Consider the following 20,406-nt stretch of genomic DNA (forward strand, 5'->3'; position numbering starts at 1 on the left):
AAGGAATACACAGAGTGACTGTACCAAAAAGAAATGGTTTGTGTTTAACCATTTCAAGAGATAGCATATGGCCAAAGTTAATGATACTGAAGAAAGAAGTCCACCAAGATGAATTGAAGGCATTGGTAAAGAACAAGTCTCCATGAATTTATGGAATACAAAGTGAAATACTTCAACAAACTGATGTGGCACTGGGAACATTCATGTATGCTAAGAATATGGAAGACAGCTACCTGGCCAACTGACTGGAAGAGATCCATAGTTGTGCCCATTCCAAAGACAGGTAACCCAACAGAATGTGAAAACCACTGGACAATATCATTAATACTGCACACAAGTAAGATTTTGCTAAATATAATTAAAGATTGCTGCAAATGTACATTGACAGGTAACTGCCAGAGGTTCAAGCTGGATTCAGAAGAGTAAGTAGGAGAGAAATCCTTGCTGATGTCCGATGGATTTTGGCTGAAAGTAGAGATTAAAGAAAGATGTTTACCTGTGCTTTATTGACTATGCAAAGGCTTTAAACTCTGTGTATCACGACAAGTTATGTACAAAACTGAGGAGAATGACTATTCCGGAACACTTAATTATATTCATGTGGAACCTCTACATAGACCAAGAGGCAGTCTTTTGAACTGAACAAGGGGTCACTGAAAGGTTAAAAGTAAGGAAAGGTCTGTGCCAGGGTTGTATTCTTTCATCACACTTGCTTAATCTGCATGCAAAGCACATAATCTGAGACTAGGGATTATAGTAAGAAAAACATATCATCAGGATTGGAGGAAGACTCATTAATAACCTGTAATATGCAGATGATGCAAGCTTGCATGCTAAAAGCAAAGAGGACTTAAAATACATACTAATGAAAATCAAAGACCACAGACTTCAGTATGGATTACACTTCAATTAATGGAAACAAAAATTATCACAACTGTACTAATAAATAACATCATGGACAAAAGATTGAAGTTGTCAAAGACTTTAGTTTGGTTGGATCCACAATCAACACTTACAGAACAATCAGTAAAGATATGTAATGATGTAATGCATTATGCAAATCTGCTACACAAGGACACTTTAAAGTGTTCCAGAGTAAAGATGTCAATTTGAAGAGTAAGGTAAGCAAGATCCAACCAATGATAATTTCAATGGCATCATATGCATGTGAAAGTTGGACCTTGAATAAGGAAGAGTGTAGGAGAATTGATGCAGTTGAGCTATGGTGTTTTGCTTTGTTTTTTTTTTTTGTTTTGTTTTGTTTTGTTTTTTCTGTTTTAAATACAAAATGATCTTTATTTCTAAGTACAAAGCCAGATGTAGCCAAAATTAGGGAAAACTGACCAGAGCCCAAGAAGGACAAATAGAAGGCTCTTTGGCATGGTTCCCTGAGACCCTGTGCAGTGCAGTGGGGTGGGGGTGAGGGACCTGGGGCCAATTGTGAGGTGTGTGAGGGAAGCTGATTTGCCAGCCCCCTCAGAGGGAACAGCTTTTGGCTCCTCAGAGACTCCCTAGGCTGGGAACTGAGGCATCATCTGCCTTTGGGGTCCTCAAGAACAAAATGGAGTAAGGGAAGGGGCAGACAGCAATGGATGAGTGGAGGGAGACATGAGTCTTCCTATACTGGACACCTATTTTATTTTAAAATACTTTCTGTGGCTACAAGTGTGTTTTAGGGCTAATAGTTGTGGGTGAATCGAACTTGCTGCTACCTTGAAAGGCACAGCCCAGTTAGAAAACCAGTCTTGAGCCCTTGGACAGGTAGAGTGGGACTGAGAATTAAGGCTATGGGGACAGGGGCCTGGGGACTGAGGGGGGAAACTCAGAGGAATGCATGTGGACTGAAAGGAGTGAGGAATGTTCACCTGCTGAGGATCTGTACTTCAAATGTCTCCATTTAGTGTGTAGGGGTCACAGGCATGTGGGGGGCTCAGGCCTCACCCTCATCTCCACTGCCATCCACACTAGCCTGAATGACTACTTTCTGGGACCTGGGGGTAGAGGAATAGCCAGCATCCCACTGGCCCTGCTCCTGCTTCTGGAAGGCCTGGGTACTGCTGACCACCCGGGCAGTGCTGTGATATTAAAAGTACTGTGGACTGCCAAAAGAGCAAACCAATCTGCTTTGGAGGAAATACAGCTACAAAGCACTTCCCCCCCCCCAATGTTTTATTGTGAATTATGTGATACTTTACATGGGAGAACATTAGCTTTACATTCATCCTATCCTATATCGTTTCATTGCCATGATTACAATCCCCTCCATGCAACTTCAAACAACGAAAGGGTATACTCCAGAAGCCTGACCCTTGGTTGTCAGCACACAGCCCTTCTCCCTCTCTGGGTCTAAAGTCCCCAGCCGCTCCATCTTTCCATGTCATCATCTCTGCCTCCATCTCTGGTGTCACCGTTTCTCTGGGTAGAGTCCCACACTCCGCTCTTCTCCCTTGATGGTCCCATGGACCTCTGCTCCTAGACTGCAAATGCAACCACTCTCCTTCTTTTACTACTACAAAATGTCTACCTTTACATTTCCAACCCTCACAGTCAGTCCTGATAGCAATTATTCACTATTGTACCACACGAGTTCTATCCCCATCTCCTTTCATCGGCCTACCCAGACAGATTGGTTACTACTCAGTGGAGATTCTACCTTCCTCTGCACCCTCTGGACCTAGGCTCACTCTTGTAAGCTTGTAAGCCAGTCACTTCTTGCCTTTGTAGCCACCCCCCACCCCATTTTGGGCAGTCAATTTCCAAGTTGCCCATCCCTGTTTGCTCTGTGTATGGAAAGGGTGAGAATGATCCTAGCTGTAAAGATTTGTCCCCTCTTTTGAGCTACTGCATCCATAGGTGTAGGTCAAGTTCATAAAATTGTATCAGATTACTCTTTTTTTTCCTCTTCTTTCTCCACAATACTCTTTTGAAGCCAGTATAGCCAGGCTTGGTCTCTTATACTTCAGACATATATCAGGAGGGACCATTCCTTGGAGAAGGATATAATGTTTGTTAAAGTGGATGGTCAGAGCAAAAGAGGATGAATCCCAAAGAAATGGATTGGCACAGTGGCAGTAGCAATGGACTCTACGTGGGGTTGAAGCAAGACCAGGCAATGCTTCTTTCTGATTTGCACAGTGTTGCTATGGGTTGGTACCAACTCAATAGCATCTATCAACCACAACAATACAAAAATGCTTAAAAAAGTTCCTAGGCAAATTTCATCATCTTTTATTTTCATTTTTCCACAGATGTTTTGAAGTCTCCTCCTATGGCTTTAATAATAAACCCCCACCAGAACCTACTGCCATTGAGCCTATTCTGACTCATAGTAACCCTGTATGATAGAGCAGAAAGTTTTCTTTTGGGATCCTGAAACTGTAAACCTTTTCAGGAATAGAACCTGAGAAGAAGCTGGTAGACTTTACCTGCCAACTTTGAAGTTAGCAGCCCAGTGCTTAACTCATTGCACTACAACATTTTCTTTAAAATTATCAACCAGACTTTAAAGCTGTATTAGAGGGAGTTTCAAAATATCTTATGGCAAATTTCCACGGTCTTTTATTCACATTTTCTGGAATTAAAAAATAATGGAAAATTTTCCATGGACTTTTGAAACCCCCTCATAAATACAAGCAAGTAAATATATAGATAAGTGGATAATAAATACAGACATACATTTGCCAACATAATCCTTCTATTTTTGCCACATTATTACAAATTAGATGTCATTTGTCTGTTTTCAGGGAAATATAAGTATCAGAAAATACTAAAATTTTTATAACAAAAGTAAAGGATACTGTGAGTCAGAATCAATTCTATAACAAACACTTAATAACCACAGGAAAACCAAATGACACTAAATTGCCTTTATGAGTCTATTTGACATCTATATTACATCTGAAAAACTAAAATTGGTAAAAAAAAAAAAATAGATAACTATATTGAAATGAAGTGTTTTAGAACATTGGCCTGCTCCAAAATTCAAACCAGAAGATTTTCCATTGTGACAGTAATATTCAAACTTTTAATTCACAGAAACTACTTATCCTAATAAAACAAAATAATCACCCAATTGTTGTTATTATTATTAGGAACTTTTGAATCAGTTCTGACTGATAGACAGCACAACAGAACAAAACACTACTGGATACTAGGTCATCCTCAAAATTGATGCTATGCTTGAGAATACTGCTGCTTTCACTGTACCCATCTAGGATCTAATACTCTGGACATATTATCAGGAGGGACAAGTCATTGGAGAATTACATCATGCTTGGCAAAGTGTAGGCTCAGCAATAAAGAGGAAGATCCCCCATCTCATTGGGGAATCTACAATTGGGTGATCACTAGGGGATCTTCCTCTTTATTGCTGACCTTACACTTTGCCAAGCATGATGTCCTTCTCCAGTGTCTTTTCCCTCCTGATAATATGTCCAAAATATTAGATCCTAGATTCTAGATCCCAAGGAGCATTCTAGCTTTACTTCTTCCAATACAAATGTGTTTGCTCCTCTGGCAGTCCATGGTAAATATTCTTTTCCAACACCATATTTCAAATACATCAGTTCTTCTTCTATGGTTTTCCTTATTCATTACCCAAATTTCACATGCAAATGAGGCTACTGAAAACATCATGGCTTCGTCAGGGATGCCTTGATCCTCAAATTGACATCTTTTCTCTTGAACACTCCAAAAAGGTCTTGTAATACAGATTTGCATAATGAAATACATTGTCTGATTTCCAGACTGCTGATTCCATAGTGTTAACAATGGATCCAAGAAAAATGATGTTATCCTGAAATTCTTCTGTTATTCATTCATTATTGTCGTTAGGTGCCAAGTTGGTACCGACTCACAGTGGCCCTATGCACAATAGAATGAAATACTGCTTGGTCCTGAACCAACTTCACGATTGTTGCTATAAGCCTATTGCTGCTGCCACTATGCCAATCCATCTCACTGGGAGTCTTTCTCTTTTTCTCCAACACTCCACTTTAACACACATTATACCCTTTTCCAGTAACTGGTCCATTTTAATAATATGTTCGAAGCATGAGAGATGAAGTCTGGCCATCTTGGCTTCTAAGGAGTACTCTAACTATACTTCTTCCAACATAGATTTATTGTTTTTTTGACAGTCCATGGTACTTTCAATATTCTGTTCCAATACCGTAACTCAAACACATCAATTCTTCTATTGTCTCCCTTATTCACTATCCAACTTTCACATGCATGAGGTTATTGAAAATAACCATGGTTTGGGTCAGGCACACCTAAGTCCTAAAACTGACATCATTATTCTTCAGTGCTTTAGAAAGGTCTTTTGCAACAGATTTACTCAATGCAATACACCATTTGTTTTTCTTGATTGCTGCTTCCATGAGTATTGATGGCTGATCTGAGCAAAATGAAGTCTTTGAAAACTTCAATCTTTTCTCAATTTATATTGGTGTTTTGTATTGGTCCAGTGGTGAGGATTTCTGTTTTCTTTATGTTGACATGCAGCTCATACCGAGGCTGTGGTGTTTGATATTCATCAGTACTTTATGTCCTCTTCGTTTTCAGAAAGCAAGTTTATATCATCTGCATATTGCAGGTTGTTAATGAGTCTTCCCTCCAATCCTGATGTCACATTTTTCTTCATATAATCCAGCTTCTCAAATTACTTTTTCACTATACAGATTGAATAAGTATGGTGAAAGAATGTACCCTGGGCACACACTTTTTTCTAATTTTAAAACGTATTGAGTCTCCCTGTTCTGTTCAAACAATTGCCCATTGATCTGTGTACATGTTCCTCATGAGCACAATTAAGTGTTTTGGAATACTCATACTTCACAATTTTGTCCATAGCTTGTCATGATCCATGGAACCGAAAGCCTTTATATCGTCAATAAAGCACAGGTAACCATCTTTCTGGTATTCTCTGCTTTCGGCCAAGATCCATCTGATGTCAGTAATGATATTCCTCGTTTCATGTCCCTTTCTGAATCCAGCTTGAACCTCTTGAAGTTCTCTGCTAATGTATGGTTGCAGTCAGCATTGCATTATCTTTAGTAAAACTTTACTTGTATGGGATATCAATGATATTATCTGATGATTTTCACATCCTGTTGGGTCACCTGTCTTTGGAATGGGCATAAATATGGGTCTCTTCCAGAAAGTTGGTCAGGTACTTGTCTTCCAAATTTCTTGGTGTACATGAGTGAGTGCCTCCAGTGCTGCATCAGTTTGTTGAAAGGTTTCAATTTGTATTCCATCTATTCCTGGGTGCCTTGTTCTTTGCCAATGACTTCAATGCACATTGGACTTCTGCCTTCAGGATCACTGGCTCTGATCAGATGCTACCTCTTGATATGGTTGAACATCAGCAATTTATTTTTGGTACAGTGACTCTGTGTATTCCTTCCATCTTCATTTGATGATTTCTGCATCATTCAGTATTTTGGCCATAGAATTCTCTAACCCTTCAGTAATTTGTGTCTAAATACAGATCTCTAAACCCAGATGGATATGTTCAAGGTCATATTTTGGTTCTTGAAAACTTATTTTAATCTTCTTCAGCTTCAGCCTCAATTTACATATGAGCAATTGATGGTCTGTTTCACAATCTGCCCCAACTTTACTTTGGCTGCAGATATTGAACTGTTCATGTCTTCCTATAGATGTAGTGCATTTAATTTCTGTGTATTTCATCTGGTGAGGTCCACTTGCATAGTAATGCTTTATTTGTTTTTTAAAAGGTATTTTCATTGAATAAATCTGTTCTCTTATAAAATTACAGAATGTCATCTCCATCACCACACCCATGTTTTCTCACTACTGATCCTTCATTTTTGTTTCCAATCTTGGCATTCCAATTGCCAGTAATTATCAATGCATCTTGATTGCATGTTTCATCAATTTCAGACCAAAAATATTGGTAGAATTCTTCAATTTCATTATCACAGTCTTAGTAGTTGGTGTGTAAATATGAATAACAGTGATATTCACTTGTCTTCCTTGTAGGCTTATGATAATTTTTCTATCATAGACAGAATTATACATCACCATAGATCTTGAAATGTTGTTTTTGGTAATGAATGACATGCCATCCATCACTTTTCAATTTGTCATTCCTGGCATATTAAACCATAAGATTGTAAGATTCAACATTATTCATACATTAAGATATATGAAATATTATTCATGCACCCCCCCAAACAAACAAACAAAACAGAGGGACTAGACACAAATACTGTTGAATGATGATGTACGTATGGGACTGTAATCATTGTAATGAAATGATGAGTATAAAAGTGATGTTCTCCCATGTAAACTATCACTCATTTCACAATAAATACTTAAAAAGAAAAAAATTAGAAAGAAAAAAAAAATTCTCAGAACTGCTAAATAAAAATGAAAAAGGTTAGGTTCAGAACAAATCTGAAAATTTTGAGCAAAGCAAAGGGCCAATCCTGCTGAAATAGAGTCAAGAAAGGGAGGAAGCAGTGAAAGATTGGAGTTGACAGCAGAGAGACAGCAGAAGGTAGGGCAGATCCTCATGACTTTTAGTTCAAATTATTTTTTTAGTTACAGTGATATAAGAGGCCACCACATTTGTTTGTTTATTTCTAATATAAGTGCTATGGTCTCGATTATGTTTTAAAACCACCATGCACTATAAGGGAACAGAAGGAAAGCAGGGCAATCAGGTCAGTAAATGATGGGCTTCAGATTATAATGATAGCATTAAATCAGTGAGAATATATAACAGGGTCAGTTCCTGGAAGCCATATAGGGAAAAAAGACAAAGAGAAAATAATGATTGTACAGCTTTTAACAAGAGCTGGAACAACGATGTTGATATTTACTTAACAAAGATGGGATAAGTGAGTTAAGTAGAATAAAAGGAATTGGGATTTCAAGTCTTTCAGTATGATTTGAGTATTAAATAACCAAGTAGCGGCATAAGACAAACATTTGGCTTAAAAATGTTGGATAAAATACAAAAAACCATTACATATGGATAAAGACATTTAGTGAGTGAGTGGAAAGGAATAAAGATACATTTTAGCATGAAAAGTGTGACACTCCAATACTGTATTTAGCTCAGAGAACTAACCAGGAATTAGAAAAGAAAACCGAGAAGGTGCTCTCAGAAACGGCATGGATTGAAAGAAAACCTAAGTGGCTATTTTCCAGAAAATCAAAAAAAGAAATTATTTTGAAAGGGAAGATATGATCAGCTGTGATAAATGCCATCAATAGATCACAGAAAATGAAATGAAAGTTGATGATTAGATTGTGTCAATACGGAAGGTGTTTTATTTCTTAGAGTTATCATTAACCAAAATACCACAAGTGGATAACTTTAAAAAACAGAGGTATTTTCTCAAAGTTTAAGGGTATAGCATCCTGCATTAAATGCCCAGGTCACAAGGAAAGTTTTCTCTGTGTTTGCTCTGAGAGATAATCTGTCTATCTCAGCTTCTTTTCTTCAGTTCCTTGGTAATCTCCCCATACCATTTACCTTTCACCAGTTTGTTCTTGATTCTCTTTGTATATCTCATCTGCTCTTTTATAAAGATGAAGTGAATAGGGTTAATTTACAACCTATATAAATAAGCATTACTTAACATAGCAAAGAAAAAAAAATTCCCAAATGAGATTATATTTACAGGTTTAGGATTCCAACACATATTTTGGGGGAACAAAATACAATCCATAGCAGTGATTTTATTGGTATTAAGTGAGACTTTTCAGTCTTTCTTGTAAGATATAAAATATGGGAAGGAGAACGGTCATGGAAGAGAGGATGTTAAACAGCATTGACACTGTAGGATGATCACTGATCTGTGAACCACAAGGCTGGTCTTTGAACCCCATCAGCTGCTCCTGGGAAACCCCCTATATATAGAGTGCTATGAGTCGGAACTGACTGGATGGCACTTAACAAGGATATTTTAGAAAATATTGTCTTGAGCTAGACTGCTGGCACTACAAATGGCAAGGGAAGCAAAATGAATGATAAATTGTAAAGGAAAAGTGGAGTCTTTGGTCACTGTTCAGATATACAGAGTTTAAAATGATGAATGTTGTGAGTCTGGGTGCCTAGAAGCAAAAGTGTTATTAAGAAAAATGGCAGACTTGTGGCATCACTAATTATAATTCAGAACAGAGTCAAGATTAATATTTCAGAAAAAAAAGAAAGAAAGAAAGAAAGTAGTGATACAATTAATAGATATAAGGAATCAGGTTTTACATGCATTCAGTTTATCTAGAATTATTTCAAATCAAATAAGATCCATTGAGATGGTATTTCCAATTACTGACTTAAAAAAATATCATATTGATATTAATTTATGCTGTTGAATTCATATTCAATTTACCCAAACTTGAGACCCAAAATTTGGTGTCCACAATTCCTCAAAATTATCAGAGTTGCCAAGAGACGATATGGGGAAATCCACACATCAACCCCAAGGTCCTAAACATAATCAGAAATATCATATGTGTACATGACTTTCAAGGAACTTTTAAGTTAGTGAAAATATCAAGTTGTTGATTAAACCAGTGACTAGAAGAAAAATTATCACAAGCAATGTCTATAACAGGGAATATAATGTAAAATGTTGTTGTTAAGTGCCATTGAGTCAGTTCTGAGGCAAAGTTACCCTGTATACGGTAAGTTGTTTCAAGGAGCAACTTGTGTGTTTAAATCACTGACCTTGTGGTTAGCAGTACTGGGCACATCCTACAGCGCTGCTCTCAGATTCATAATGTAAAGCGGTGGTGGTGATGGTGGTGTGCTGTGTGGAATCAGTTCCAACTCATAGCGACCCTACATAGGATTTTTGAGGCAGAAAGCCTCATATTTCTCCAGAAGAATGGCTGGTAGTTTTGAACTATTGACCTTGAGGTAAGCAGCCTGACTTGTAACCACTATGCTACCAGAGCACTTTCATAATGTAAAGTAGTAACATTCAATAAATACCATTTAAGCCATATCAGTACAAGTACTGCAAATTTGGCCCTGATGCCTAAAATAAAATAATTAGCTCACTCTGGCTGTAAAATTTATTTCTAAAATACAATCTAAAGGAAAACTGCAATATGTGAATGGTTAATGATAAGATGTTTTGGAGAAAGATAAATCCAGAACCCTGATTAAGTAAGAGTAGTCTGTGTCAAATTAGGGCAAATGGATATGAAAAATTTGAGTGCAGTGCAGTGCAGTGTAAGCCAAAGAACAGTTGTGCCCATAAGAAGCTAATAAGATAAACAAAATTAGCCAATTGGCCTAAAGAAAAGCCAATGGAGTGGTTTAATTCTTTGTTTTCCAAATGTCAAAACAATTGTAGAGGAAACTACTATTTACAGCGAAAAACTAAAAATATATTCATTATAAAAAGATACCTAATCTATTGAAGTGGTTTGGTAGCAAATCCACAATACCTATATAAAGTATGTCTATTTGGAATTCAGGCATGGCACTGTGGGCTCATGGGCTAGACTGCAAAGTCAGTTTGAACCACAAAGTCGGTGGTTCAAGCTCACCAGCTGCTCCTCAGAAACCCTATTCCGGGTTGCCTTGCATTGTAAACAACTCAATGGCACTTTTAATGCCTGTATTCAGCCCACCAAAATTATAAGATTAGTATACTGAATATTTGCAAAGTACAAATAGGGTGAATATTCTTCCTTAGGCACAAACTGATTTATTAAAGAATGTAATCAACAGGAACCCAATCAACAATGCATAATTATTATCTTAAGCCACTGAATCTTGAAATAATTTTTAAAGCATTGCTTGTTAACTAATTCATACTAATTCTGCTACTTTGCTCACTCAAAACTAATGCAAGAAAACTCAGACAAATAAATCATCTAATTAGTCATAATTTATTTTTTGAACAACTGACATCACTTTTGGATATACTTGTACTTAAATTTATGCAGCCATATGCTCATTGGTGGACATTCAATACTACTTGATATAAGATTTAATAAATTAGTTTTCATAACATCTGTAGGGATCTTTATATTTATAAAGGGGAGTCAAAATTATCCTCACTCCAGTTATATTAAAACACCTGTCCACATCCTCAGCTAATGACAACACTGAGCATGCATGTGAAATGATTATGTTGAAAAGACAAGTGATAGTAGATTATGTGGCAAATTATTAACAAACCAGTCATGGCTTTTCCAGTGGGATAATCCATGACAGAGTTGGGTTTCAAAATTTTGTGAAATGGGTACCCAAACAATTAATTTTGCTAAAAAGAATTCAACGAGAGCTGAAACAGTACATCAACAGGGAACTGTCGCAAATTCTCGCCAGATTCAGAAGAGGACATGGAAATATGAATAAAATTGCTGATATCAGAGGGATCTTGGTAGAAATAGAGAATACTAGACAAAATGTTTGCTTGTGCTTCATTGATTATGCAAAGAGTACTAACTGTGTGGATCATGACAAGCTCTGGGTAACACTGGGAAGACTGGGGCTTCCAGAATATGTGATGGTGCTCATGAGAAACCTGTACATAGATCAAGAGGCAGTTGTTCCAGCAGAACAAGAAGGTACTGAATGGTTAAAATCAGGAATGGTGCTGGCCAGAGTTGTATCCATTCACCACACTTATTCAATCTGTATTGTAAGCAAATAATCTGAGAAGATGGATTATATGAATAAAAGCATGACAAGAAGCTAGGAGGAAGCCTCATTAACACCTTTAATATGCAGATGACACAATGTTGCTTGCTGACGATGAAAAGGCTTAGAATACTTACTGATGAAGACTGAAGATTTCAATGTAAAGAAAGCACAAATCTTCAGCACTGGGCCAGTAAATTATATCATGATAAATGGAGACAAGATTGAACTGGTCAAAGACTTCATTTTGCTTAGATCCACAATGAACACCTGTAGAAGCAGCAGTCAAGAAAGCAAAGGAGGCATTGCATTGGACAAATCTGTTGCACAAGTCCTCTTTAAGGTGTTCATAAGCAAAAAAAAAAAAAAAATTGAGACCTAAAATGTGCTTGAATCAATGGCCTCTTATATATACAAGTGAAAATTGGACAGTGAATAAGGAAGACCATAGAAGAGTTGCTGTATTTGAGTTATGGTGTTGGAGAATAATAAGAGAAGCACCATGAATTGCCAGAAGAACAAATAAAATTGTTTTGGAATAAGTACAGTCAGAATGTTCTGTAGAAGCAAGGATGGTGAGACTTCGTATCTCACTTCAGACATATTATCAGGAGGGATGTGTCCCTACTGAAGGATATTATGCTTGTGAAAGTGGAGGATGTGTGGAAAATAAGAAGACCCCAATGAGATGGATTGTCACAGTGGCAGCAGCAATAGGCTCAAGGGTAACAACTGTGAGGATGGCGCAGGACCAGGCAGCGTATCATTCTGTTGTGCATATGATTGTTATGAGTCTGAATAGGCTTGACAGCACTTAACAACGACAACAACAAGGAACACTACCACTGGGATTTGATTAAGATCTGTGCTGTTGTCTAGACCCAGTGGCATATCAGTTAAGAGCTAGACTACTAACAGAGAGGTTGGTGGTTTCAGCCATATCCCCACAATCCCCTGATGATCTGTTCCTGTAAAGATTACAACCTAGAAAAATCTTTGAGGCAGCTCTATGTTGTTACATGGGTCACTATGTATCAAAATTAATTTTAGGGCACTTGTCAACAGCAACAATGTTGTTCTCTATAATAATCAGAATTAGTGAGAATCTGCCCCAGGCAGAGCAGAAAATTGCTATGAATTGGAATTGACTAGATTGCAGTATTGTTTTATTTTTGTATATTTTTAATGCTTTTGAAGTATGGTTTTATATCTGTTTTAGCACAGGATGCTGGTTAAGAGCAAAAACAACAACAACAACAAAAAAAAACCCCACAACAAACAAAAACAGGAATAAGGAGTTATTTCCTTCTTAAAGAATGTCTATCCATCATTCCAAAGTTTCAGACCTATTTAAATATTAGTCATGACAACAACTTAGGCCATTGATGCGACCTATTATTCCAACAACATTTTTGTTGTCGAGTTGGTTCTGTCTCATACCAACTCAGAGTGGGTTTGAACTTACATTTAGCAATTCATTGCTTATAACATAGTACAAACCACATATTCTAGCAGCCTATCACTTATAATACAGTGCTATTTCCCTCTTTGAGTATGAAAAACACTGTATTTTATTTACGTAATGGGAAGTTAAGTTATATGAAACATATTCCATATTTCAGATAGTAAAATCAGGAAGACAAAATTTAGTTCAAGTTTCAGTGATTTGGGGGAATAAAACATATAATGTACTGTTTTCTTCAATATTGACCCAAGATGAGGAAATTAAAATAGCTAGCAATTGTCATTAGAAAACAGTTGAAAAGCAAACATAAACAATAGTGAAACATAATAGAGTAGGGCAAAAAGCAGTGCTAGTAGGGTTCCAATTTATGCATGCATGGGTTGATTCTAAACAAAATATGTCGAAGTACCTCTTTAATTAGTGGCTTGCTGAAGAGAAATTTTCTCAGACATACACTACATAGGGTGTTGCATTTCCAAGGAAGAGTTTAGTTGCTGGGCTCAATTACCTAAGCAAGTGATGATTTTCTCAATCTGGACTGAATCCATTCTTAACTGATTGGGGAGAAAGCAAGTATTAGTAATTGCTAATGATTTGAAGATCTTAGGATGAGGTTCCCTTCTTTATAGGCTAGGTTAAGAGCTAGTGTCCTGCATACAAGCAAATCTAAAACACTATTCCAGGATAAGGGCTTTTGTATCTTATTTTGTTGACTGAAGAAAGCATGATAACTGAAGGTCTAAGAGTAAGTATCTAAAGCTGAGTCTGCTCAGGCAGGAAAAATCGAAGTGCAGCATTCAGGTGGCAGTGAAGCAAAGGCATGCCCTCCTCAGAGTATTCCGTGACCAACAATAAGTGATGAATGGCTGGGTCTTGAAGGGAGATGCTACTAGAAGACTAAGGTTGTGAGACACCTGGTGAGTGGGGCCTTATATCAAGACCCCTTATTATGTTTATCTATTCATAAAACTCAGAGTTTCCTTTTAATGCATCCTAAATAAGGATAGGGTCCTTGAGAAAAAATGAAGGGAACACTTGTTTTCTTTTATGGTGAGAGCAAGTTTACTGCAGAATGAAATTTAGGTGTCTTAGTTACATGGTAATACATTGTGTGCATAACGGAATGCTTTAGAAGTACTATCAGGTGTAGAATTGTTGCTTTTGTTGTTAACGAAAAGTTAATGAAAATTTAGGTTGCATATTTATGTGGCCATATCCTGTATCAGGTTAGCATAGTCTTTACTGTTTTTTTTTTTTTTGTTTGTTTGTTTGTTTGTTTTTAATAGATCCCCTCGTCAGCAGCACTCTCTTACACAGACCTACCAAAAGTTCTCTACACTTTTGTATGAAGTGTGAGGTGCAGTCACATCATTTTTATCTTAGATCCGGGAATGAGCTAGGCAGGTAAGAAATTCTGAGAAGACTTATTCTACATTATTCCGGTTATCACTTGCTTCCTAAAATTGAGCATCCAGGTGAATAGTAATGATCTAATTTGCTGATATGTCTATCATGCTAGCCAAACTTTAGAGTTTCTTTCAATTTTATCTCACATTCATGGTAATAACAATAATGATAAACGGGATTTGATAGGCTATTCCACTTTCCTTCTTTTTGATTTCTGAATTCCTGGATTTATATTCTACTCAGATCATACTGGCATAGTGGCAGCAGCAGTGGTTTCAAGTGTAACAATGATCATGAGGTTGGTACAGGACCAGGTAGTGTTTCATTCTGTTGTGCATAAGGCCACTAGAAATCAGTGCCAACTCAAAGGCATCTAACAGCACTAACAGATTCTATTAATCTATTCTCTTTCTCATTACTTACTCTTTTGGAATTTTTTCTGGAATGTACTTTTCAACATACTTTTGAGAAGCACACGAATGCTCATCAGAAATGAACTTATATGTTATGAAACAAAATATTTAATATCAGATAAAAAATACAGATACTATCAACTGAAGCTTATATGTTACAATTTTACTCCTCAACTAGAATAGAGGAAAATTGCATAAAATAATGGATAAAATTACTAATATCTAAAATGACTGATAGGATTTAAAAATTTTAGAATGGAGTATAAATATGATTTTTCAGTAGAAGGACAAGAAAGAAAACTAGAGAAGCACATTTTAGTGGTTCAATTACAAAAGTAAGGGAGAAGGATGGGAAATAATGTTGCAAGGATATGTAAAAGCTTAGTTAACAATCTTTCTAGGCAATCAACTTTGTAGTTAATTGTGATTTGGAAATGATTTCCTCATATTAAAACCATATTTCACAGTCTTCCCTGATAATCCCAAACTTGCCAGAAGTTTGTAACATAATCAAATATACAGTGAGTCCGGGTGTGGTGCTGTACGGTCAATACTGTAAGGTCAGTAGTTTTACTCACCAGTTGCTTCTTGGAAACCCTATACAGAGTCACAATCAACTTGATAGCACGTAACAACAAAAACAATAGTGAGGCTGGAAAATTACATTTTTTAAAAGCACCTCAGTTTCCTAGTACTCCCAATGTTAAAATACTGTTTGAAATATTCATCTCTTTTCTGTTAGCTATTCTATTGTGTTCTCATTGGTGTTTTTCTATTGGTGTTCTCATCAATCAAATACCCTGGTGAGCTTGGGAGTGAGGAGAGTGTTTCTTTTTGTGTTATTTCACTTCTAAGAAGAGCAAAAGAACATTTTCATAGAGGAACAATCAAATTGAAGGAGAATAAATAATATTTTGGCTGTGCAATACTTGGAAGTAGTTTCATTGATTATGAGCTAATCAGTCACTTTTACAGTTCTAAATAATTTTGTAGGTAATTTAAATTTTAAAAATTGAAATAATTTAAATAAAAATAACTTTATGTTGTGACTTACAGATACCCATAACACTAGATAAAAATTCTCTACTAAACTGCTAACAATAAGGTTAGCAGTTCAAATCACCATGTTCTCCTCAGGAACCCTATACAGGATTGCTATGAGTCAGAAATGATTTGATGGCACTTATCAACAACAGTCCTTATTAAAATGCCAATTGCCCTCTGTCAATGCTGAAGAAGTCTCCTGACAGCCAGCAACACACTGGACTCATGATGATTTTCTAGGAATGCTGGAAATATACTAAGTATAAACTCCATAATAACAACTAAACAAAAATAGTTGAAATAAAAGGAAAACTGTGGAAAACACAGTTAAGTAAGAAAAACAGCTGTCATATTAGATAATGTACTAGATCAGATGCAATGAGAAATTTAAAGTCCACTGTCAACAGTAAGAAAAATCATAGACAGGTGAGATTTCCACCAGTAAGGTTTTTTATTATTATTATTAAAAATGTCTAAGAATATTTCTGTATAAAGTCAATTTAAAATTTTATCATATAATAGGAATTATCTTATAAAATTTAATTTCTGTCCCTTATATTTTTAATATTGATGCAACTTATTATTTGTAAGAAATCAACTATATTGAGAAACCAAGAAGTATGTGTGTTTTTTGTTTTGTTTTGAGTTATATTACTATTTGAAGAGATACTTTAGAACCATACAGAGTATTTCTTCTTACCATTCTTTCCTCATTCCTCCCCATAACAGGATAATGGATTCTTTTGATTCATGCACTGAGGGAAAGAAAAATACAAAAACTAAATTAAATTTGGTAGCAAAGAGTTTCTCTCTCCATTTTGGGGGGTACTTTTACTCATAAGAGGAGGAATTTTTTCTTCCATGCTCTCAGAGCTGTGTTAAATGTCCTAGAGCAATCCTGATTTAGTTTGGGGAAATAGGTTCAATATAGGCCACTGTTAACAGAGACTTTGATGAAATTTAAGTCATGCCCTTTAATACAGGATCGTCAGCGATACAAGTCAAATTGTGATCCCCACTTGGTTGAATCCCTGTCTCTTCAATTTCTCTATCAGTCAGATTTGAATACAGACAGAGTAAAGGGGGAATTAGGCATTGCTCCTTTTGACCCCAAGATAATGCACTGAAGAATTGCTGGTTGTCCTTAAGATCTATGCATTTGTATTTCTATATAAAAGCAAAAGTAAACAATGATGAAGTATTCGTATGCTGAATATAAAAATCCTTTTGGCCAGGTACTAATTTTAAGAATTCTATAGCTGGGGTTTTACTCATTAATGTCTCATCTATTACTTAATTTCATAAGTGTACAGTATGATATATCAAAAACATTTATGATAAATTATAGGAAAATAAAACTGTCCAATTCAAAAGGAGTAAACAGGAGGTTGAAGGATGATTTCATTTGAATACAGAAACATACTCCCTGTGCAAAACTGTCATTTTCTAGCTAAGCTCTATTTTTAAAATATACAATGGTAAATAAAAAAAATGTTACTACTAGGGTTCCAGTTAATCCACTATTGTTGTTAGCTGCTCTTGAGCCAGTCTCAACTCATAGTAACTCTATGACCAATAGAATGAACCTTTACCCAGTCCTGTAATATATGCACACTTGCTGTTATATTTGAGCCCTTTGTTGCAATCACTCAGTGAATCCTTCTCCTTGGAGGGTCTTCTTTTTCACTGACCCTCCATTTTTTTAAACATGTGTCCTTCTCCAAGGATGGTTTTGTTTCAAATGTATTTGCAGGCTTATTTCAAACAGAACATGTTTAGACATGTATGTGTGATGAAGACTTTGTGATATATAGACAAGTATTTACAGTAATACTCTTGTCTTAGTCTCCTTAGTAAATGTAACACTGGAAGATGAGTTCCTCCTGTTGGGGGACATTCAAAATACAACTGGGGAAGGGCTTCCTCCTCAAAGTAGAGTTGACCACAATGATGTGAATAGAGTACAGCTTCATTTACCTATCGGCATAACTCAAATTGAGGAGACAAACTGCAAACATCCATTATTAATCAGAATGTTTGAAGTATAAATCTAGGGAACTGGAAAGTTATCGAAAGTGACACGAACCACATAAAGACCAATACCCTAGGCATTAGAAAGTTGAACTGGAATGATATTGGCCATTTGGAATCTGACAACGTTAAGGTTTATTATGATGTGAATGTCAAATTGAAGAGGAATGATGTCACACTCACTATAAAAAAGATTTCAAGATCTAACTAGAAGTACAATACTATTTGTAATAGAATATCCTAACACCTACAAGGAAGACCAGTTAATACCACTATTATTAAAATTTATGAAACAATCACTGAAACTAGTGATCATGACATTTAAGAATTTGGTGACTCCATACGATTAGTACTAGACTGTGAACCACGTGTTCTGCAGTTCAAGCCTGCTAGTCACTCTTTGTGAGGAAAATAAGGCTTTCTACTCCTTTGAATATTTAAAGCTTTGGAAATCCTATTCAGGTTGCTACGAGTCAGAACTGACTACACGGCATTTAAGAACAACAACAAATCAATTTCTTAAGTCTAAAATTGATCAAACATGCAATCCAGATGCATTGGTTACTATCAATGATTGGAATGCAAAATTTGGAAGCAAAGAGGAAGGAGCAAAAGTTGGAAAAAATGGTCTTGGTGATCAAAATTTTGCTGGAAATAGCATGATAAAAATTTTCAAAGACCAATGATTTACTCATTGCATTAAACAACATAGAAGACAGCTACACATAGACAACACCTGATGGAACACACAGAATGAAACTGATTTTATCTGTGGGTAGATATGGTGGAAAAATTCAGTGTCATTAGCTAAAATAAGGCCAAGTGAAAACTGTGGAACAGAGTATCAATTGCTCATATGCAAGTTCAGGCTCAAGCTAAACAAAATTAAAAGAAGTCCATGAGAACCAAAATATGACCTTGAACATATTCCACCTGAAATTAGCACAATAAGAACATATTTGATGTATTACACATGAATGACTGGACCCCAGATGATTCGTGGGATAAAATCAAGAACATCATAGAGAAGGAAAGCAAAAGGTCTTTAAGAAGACAAGAAAGAAGCTAAAAACCAAAATGAATGTCAGAAGAGATACTGAAACTTGCTTTTAAGCATAAAGAAGTTAAAGGGAATAGAACAAATGAGGAGGTAAAAAAGCTGAGTAGAAATTTTAAAAGGGCAGTTTGAGGAGAAAAAAAGCAATATTATAATGAAATATGCAAAAACCTGGAGATAGAAAACTAAAAGGGAAAAAGATGCTCAACATTTCACAAGCTGAAAGAAATGAAGAAAACACTCAAGTCTGCAACATTGAAGAATTCTATGGGCAAAATAGTGAATGATCCAGAGGACAGCAAAAGAAGGTGAGAGGTATCCACAGAGTCACTGTACCAAAAAGTAATGGTTGATGTCCAACCATTTGAAGAGGTAGCATAAGAGTAAGAACTGGTTGATGGTACTGAAGGAAGAAGTCCAATATGCACTGACGGCATTGGTGAAAATCAAGCCTCCAGGAATTGACAGAATACAGATATCTTTCAACAAACTAATGCAATCCTGGAGGCCCTCACTTATCTATACTAAGAAATTTGTAAGACCTTGTCAATTTATTGTAAGAGCTCCATACCTGTGCCCATTCCAAATAGAGGTGACTCAACAGAGTGTGGAAATCTTCTAACAATATTATTATTATCACATCCAATTAAAATTTTGCTAAGATAATTTTTAAAATGCTTACAACAGCACATCAACAGAGAACTACCAGAAATTCAAGCTGGATTCAGATGAGAATGTGGAATTAGGGGTATTAGTAAAAAAGTCAGGTGGATACTGGCTGAAAGCAGAGAATATCAGAAAGATATTTATTTGTGACTTACTGATTTTTAAAAGACTTTCAACTATGTAGATCATGATAAACTAGGGATACCATTGAAAAAAATAGGTATTCCAGCACATTTCATTTTACTTATGAGGAACATTTACATAGACTGAGAAGCAGTTGTTCTAACAGAACAAGGAGATACTGAATAGTGTAAAATCAGGAAAGGTGTGTGCCAGGGTTGTATCCTTTCACCATATTTATGTAATCTGTATGCTAAGCAAATAATCCTGTAAACTGGATTATAGGAAAAAAAGAATAAAACAGGGCATCAAGATTGGAGGAAGACTCAGTAACACCTTCTGGAATTTAAATGATAGAGTTGTGTTTGCTGAAAGGGAAGAGGATTTAAACTACTTATTGCAAAGGTCAAAGACTAATATCTTGAGTATGGATTGCATCTCTTTGTAAGGAAAACACAAATCCCCACCACTAGATCAACAAACAACATCAAGATAAATGCAGAAAAAAATAAATCAAAGTTATTAAAGATTTCAGTTTCTTTGCATCTACAATCAACACACA

The sequence above is a fragment of the Chrysochloris asiatica genome, unplaced genomic scaffold (assembly GCF_000296735.1).
Source record: "Chrysochloris asiatica unplaced genomic scaffold, ChrAsi1.0 scaffold00093, whole genome shotgun sequence".
Classification (NCBI taxonomy): domain Eukaryota; kingdom Metazoa; phylum Chordata; class Mammalia; order Afrosoricida; family Chrysochloridae; genus Chrysochloris; species Chrysochloris asiatica.